General features: G+C 41.5%; 1 protein-coding gene across 3 annotated transcripts in view; it reads right to left on the bottom strand.

Moving 5' to 3' along the window:
- Window positions 1-6,182, bottom strand: part of Klf12 (Kruppel-like factor 12) — a 411,890-nt gene extending 405,708 nt beyond the window's left edge. For 2 of the 3 annotated variants that reach the window (XM_013516598.1, XM_013516591.1), the window contains exon 1: window positions 5,798-5,957. The gene's annotated coding sequence lies outside the window, so the exon portion shown is untranslated. Of the gene's footprint in view, window positions 1-5,797; window positions 5,958-6,014 lie in introns of those variants that run through there. The other variant, XM_005374183.1, reaches the window with a different exon arrangement.

The raw sequence follows: 6,182 nt of genomic DNA, 5'->3' as shown, positions 1-6,182 counted from the left end.
TTTTCTTTTCCATTTCTCCTTTCCCTGATCTCAGTTGTTCTTTTCCTTCTCAGTAGTTTCTTTCCCTTTTACAATATCTATTGTACATTTTGGGCCTTATCTACTCTTTCAATTTCTTACACTAGAAAGATAATACAATGTTTACACATGTAAGTCTGATTTATTTCACTTATGAATACGGTCTCTAGTTTTTGTTTCTTACTGGAGAAAATCTATAAGAAATCATGTAAGTTAATATTCTTAATTTTCTCAAATCTGTAAGTGTAATGAAATGTACATGATGGAAAAATGTGTAACTATAAATGTGTTCAATAAATTTTCAAATAACCATACAAGATTTCCATCATCTAGCTTTCTTTATAGTGTACTTTAAGCCACACATCAAGCATAACTTAATCAACAGAATGTTAATTAAACTTGGGATTTCCAGTTCAATTCACTGTCCTAATATCACAAATTGATTCTTTTAAAGGGTATGTTCAATGACCAGCTGATAGAAGCTTCAATGGTCTCCTTGAAGTCATCTAAAGGTTTTTCAACCTCTAAAAATTACTGTTCGTCACAAGTACTTATAAGGCTGAGGCAGGAGTATCAGAGGCTTGAGGCCTGCCTGGGCAACTCAGACACTGTCTCAAAGTAAAAAATAAAAAAAAGTGGGCTGGAATGTATCTCTCTGCAAAAGTCTTGGTTTCAATCCCTGATAACAAAAAGAAAAAGGGGCTTTGGTTTGGCCTGGCCGGCTGCATGAACCTGTATTCAACCCTCAGGTGAGAGAGAGGTGGGGGAGGTGACAATGTTAACCTTACTTTCAATTTTCTCTGAATGATCATACTAACTGCATTTTCTGTACTTTTTTTCTTTTGAAAAGCTGAGAAACTTCATCCATATTATATAAATGTTAATCATCAGTAACTTTCACACCAGCTACATAGAAACCTTTTAAGAGTGACTTTCTCAAGGTCACAGTGCAAACCTCTGGTGCAGACAGGAATGGAATTCATGACTTTTGACTGCCAGCAGATTTCTACCCACACGGAAATTCCTCCTCCATAAATGTAATTTATATGCTCACTCTGAGACGCTAGAAAGTCCATCCCTTTTGGTGGGGTGGGAGATACAAGGTTGGGGGCGTGAGGGGAGGCCAGAGTAGTTTTCCTCTGGAATCAGATGCTGCACTAGTACTTTACAGTACAAAGTGGCTTTTACCCTCATGACTTCATTTAACCCTCACCACAGTTAGGAAATTTGACCAAGGTCACCCAGAGTTCACAAGCAAGAGAGGCCGACTCAGACATTCTGCCACTGAGATGAGCTCTGATTCTAGAAGCTGATTATGAAATTAACAAAGGTTTTCTTTAGTTATTTTTATTTCATTTTTTTACAATTTATCTTGGTTGCATTTGGTGGGGTTTTTTTTGTTTTGTTTTTTGAGGTAGCATGGTTTTTACATTTTGTCACAATATAGCTTGTTAATCTCAAAGTAAGAAAAGTACTGTGTTACTAAACATAGAATGTGAAAAAATACAAACTTGGTGTTTCTCCTTTTCATACTATAATTGTTGGTCATGATGTGTATGATGCAGGGCGGCTATAACGGAGAATGTAAAGACACATGCACAAATGTAAATGCTATATATGTACAAATAATAAATGTGTAGGCAAACACAGCACATAGATACACATCATGACAAAAATTACTGTGAAAAGCTATATAAACTGAAAAACATGGTGAATACTTTCCCTTGCCATACAATTCCTGGCTATCAAAGCCTGCAGGTAGTAACCATGGTAGCTTCTACAGCCTTTCAAGCTGAAGGTGAGAAAACTATTCCAAAGCTTTCTGATTTTTTTCTCTCTCAATCTCTATGGAGCAAGACAATCACAAGGGTTTTCTGCTACTCTCTCTCGTACCTAAACAATGCTATTTGGACCAGGCCAATTACCTACATTAATAAATACACCAAAATATAGACCATGAGATCAGCAATAGAAGGAAAATATGGCTTTAAGGTAGAAAAAAGACCATACCAGAGCAGACTGCTTTGGGTGAATACCCTGTCATCTAGGGCCAAGCCAAAACAAATTTTTATGGAGCAATATGATTACTCAAGTAGCCACATTATGACAATAAACACCCAACACCGAAAAATCCTTTTGTAACATAATTACTGAGAATATATAGAGAAAGTAACCATTTAATCCACAGCATGTGTTCTCCACCAGAGGAACTCAGTAGCTGACATCAGATGGGGTGTGGCCCGCGTAGGCCTTGAAAATGAATTCTGGCCAGTGGCAGTGAGGCAGCTCTCCGGCAGGAGCAGTTTGGGATCTAGTAACCAAGCAGGACTGATTGAGCTGAAGGCAGCTGACCTTCTGGGCATAGGGCAAGGCCCATCTGTTTACTCCCATTTTGCTTCTGGGAGGAGTGGTTGTGGTGGATGAGTTAAGGCTGTAGTTATAGAAGGGTGTTGCCAGTGACTTAATTTTAATATTTTTACTCTTACATTTTGTACACATTTAAAGCTGAAAGCTGTGCATAACTTGTAGGCTGAAATTTTTTTTAAATCAGAGTTAGAAGAGGAAAATAGGCAAACAGCAAAAATATAGTCATTTCTAAGCTACTATCATATGGTATTTTCAAAATGCACACAGATAAGCAACTATAACCCATTTCAGAATTTATAAAAATGAAAGTTACTTCCTGAACAAAAAATACAATAGTATCAATTTTGAATTAAAACTGCTTTGGGATTTCTAGCTCAGGTGCATTTACTAATCAACATGCAAGCACAAGTGGGTAAACATGCATCCAAAAAAAGAGAAAAGTTCTTGAGATTTTAAATGAGTTTGTGCCATTACAGTTTTGTACAACTATTTTTTATTAACACGCAAACTGCAGTTACATTATAAACTTGACATTTAAGATTGCTTCTCTTGAAATACAAAGAAAACAAGCCACTTAACATCACAACTTAATGTAATTATCCTAATGTCACTTAATTTGTATAAATAGGAAATTCCATGTTTTTCATTTTGTGTAAGGGAGAAAATGCCCAGAACCTGGATATGTTCCATTGTTTATCAATTTTATCTCACCGGGTAAAGTTACTCAAAACCATACATTAATCAACATTTCCAATTCAAAATGCCCTCAGTACAAGCCTAAAGGCCTAAAAACTTCACTTGTCTTTCCTGAGATGAAACATGCCTGCGTTTTAGATCATATTATTTTATTAAGTTGATAACACTCCGCTCCACAATATAATACCTGTAATTCACTCTAAAGCTGTGAAAATGCATGTTGTTCCTTTTCTCAGGAGGCCAGAAGAAATCCCTGACCAACATACATATTTTTACAGGACCGGAACACTCTGGATACTCTAGGTCTGATGCACACTCTGTGAACTGAACACCAAGTACCCAGATTCATTCTCCTCTGGGCCCGGGAGACGGAGGGAGAAGGGAGTTTGCTCTGCCTTCCCTTTTGGAGCACGCAAAGCTGCAGCGGCAGTAAACAACCACCAGCCAAGAGTTGCTAAGGTCAAGGTCTCCAACCCTACACCAGGACCACTTCCTCCTAAATGACATTCATTTCTTGAAAAGGAACTTGGACAGAGGGGACTGCTAAGAGCTCATTAGCACAATAATTTTCATTTAATAAACCTAATAAAAAGCATTCCCCCAATAAAGTTCAGCTGACGGAAGTTTCTTTCAAATGTGCCCTACTAAGTAGCAAGGAGAACAGTAACTGACGGATTTCAAAAATAAATTCTTCAGAACTATTTTGTTTAACCTGACATGGCTATGGTAATTACAGTTTTAGTGCATAAGCTGTGAAATTTTTATGCGAAAACATCTCAGGTTTACCACTCTAAGTACATTTCATAACAGTTATGAATCGGTAGAATTATGTCCTTCCTAAATATATTACAAATTTCTGCAATTCTTGTATGCCCAAATTGCTCCCTCCTCAACTCAGAGTTTAATGTACTCAACCCAAGTATCAAGACTGACCAGGCTGCAGCGATAAAGATGTATCTTACGCAACTGAAATGTCTGCCCTTCAACATTTTATTTCTACAAAGATAAACTACAGTCAATTTTTTTTTTACCACAACAGTATGCACACCCTGTTAATGTTATCAATTTCTGAGTTTTTAAAAAATGTAAACAACATGCGAAGGAGGTCTGTCCAAGGCACAACCAGGTTTTCTGTCCTCTGGGAGCAGAGGGTTCCGCTGCTGTAATTAAATGCCAATTCTAAAAGCATTTCTTAGAAGATGGTCCCCTCTCACTCTTCAAAGCGGCCACTCCTATTCCCATCACAAGCTGCTGCTTGCTAAAAGCCACCAAATTTATTTCAGTGCATTTACTTAGCTAAACTGTATCCTCCACTAAAAAAAGGGCATGGAGCCACCTAGGTGGATTTGCAGAATGACGTGTACGTGATTGGCAGATGTCTACTGAAGCAACTAGATGCACACGCACTAAATGTAAATAGCGCTGCTTGGTGTAACAGGCAAGCAGATTATTAAACCTGAATTAAAATACCTGTGTGCTCGGCGGAGAATTCTATCAGCCAGCGGAATTATTTAAAACAATCCATACAGAAGGATACTTGGGCCATCTGTACAGTTAAATTAGAGACCTGACAATACTACCCACACAGACTGTTTATCCAGATTACACATTCCGCTGTACTAATACTCTAACTCAACAGTCAGCTCGTATCAGCTGAATTAAGGTTATTACTATTAAAGTATGCAAAACTCGAAGAGCAGGGCGAAGGGGGTGGGGAAGTAGCAGGGCTTATAACAAAGGAATTGGTACTTTTTCCAGGCATTTGCCTCCAAAGCACTGTGAAACAAAACTGTTGAGTGCACCCCACCCTTCTCCCCAAAGATAAAAGTTTTCAAAGTTCCAGTAGGCAGTTCTCTACCCAACAAAAGCAGGATTGATTCTCCCCGTAGGGGAGCATCTAACGAAAACACCAACTAACGTCGCGGAGGTCAAGTCCGAGCCCTCGGAGCGAGCTTCAGAGGCACGAAGTGGCTCTCGGGCTGGCTCCGCGGGCTTCCCGGCCCGAGTGGACGTGCAAAGTTGCCCCCTGTCAACTCCGGCCAGGTCCCTCGTAATTGAAAATAACAGCCACCGGCCAGCCCCGGGCTACCTCCGTGGACCAAGCACCGTAGCAACTGACAGTTACACATCATTACAGACGAGAGACAATAATGAATGTAGCACCAGGACCACTCTTCATGCCAGCAGTGTCATCTCCGCCTTAACCCCTTCCCCTCCGCTCGGCAGCGCGCACACAGCCCACAGGGCCCGGTGCGACAGTATCCATCCCACCGCCCCGTTCCTGGGGCCAACTACTTCCACGACCCCCACCCCACCCCCACCCAGCCCTGAGGTTTTATTTCTCATCCTTGGCAACTGTCAGGCAAACACTGCAAGCAACAATCCCATCAGGGGTAGAAAAACATTTGCTTAATTCACGTTACTTGTTAAGTTCTTAAAAAAAAAAAAAAATTTTAGGGGAGCAGGGGAAGTAACCTCCCTCTTTCTTCTCCACGAATCCGACCGACGCTACTTGCTTTGCAATAGCATCGCCCTTCCCAGGCCCCCTCCCGCTCCCCAACACTTTCCCCCTTTAAGAGCACAGACCAACCGAATGATTTAACTTGAGCAGATGACAGAAGGAAAATAAAACACGTTAAGAGAATACGGCCTGATTGGGGATGGCAAAAAAAGGAGGGGGTTGTTTATTTTGATAAGAAACGGAATCGGCACAGACCTGAACAGAAGCTGCAGAGCAGGAGAAATTGTTTTCTTTCCCTTACACAGAGTCAGTCTCTCGCGCTCTCTCTCGCCCTTTCTCTCTCACACACACGCGCGCGCACACACTCACTCACACGCACACGCACAAGCAGAGCCTCTCAGCTGCTCTCTGCAGTTCTCAGGAAATGAATGGGGGGCAACCCAGGGAACTGTTGTACTTGCAAATGACTTACCCGGATCACATGATGCGCTAAATGTAGGGTGGGCCGGTGGGTGGAGGCTGCCGAGACGCGAGCCCGGGTCTAGCGTGGGGAGCCTCGCCAGGCCCGCATCGAATTACCCCGGGGCCCAGCCGAGGGGGTTGCAAGACGCCGCCGCCTCGCCCTGGCAGCCCGCAGCTC

Source organism: Chinchilla lanigera, unplaced genomic scaffold (assembly GCF_000276665.1).
Source record: "Chinchilla lanigera isolate Chin_1 unplaced genomic scaffold, ChiLan1.0 scaffold00003, whole genome shotgun sequence".
Classification (NCBI taxonomy): domain Eukaryota; kingdom Metazoa; phylum Chordata; class Mammalia; order Rodentia; family Chinchillidae; genus Chinchilla; species Chinchilla lanigera.
This window is presented reverse-complemented; position numbering and strand designations above follow the sequence as displayed.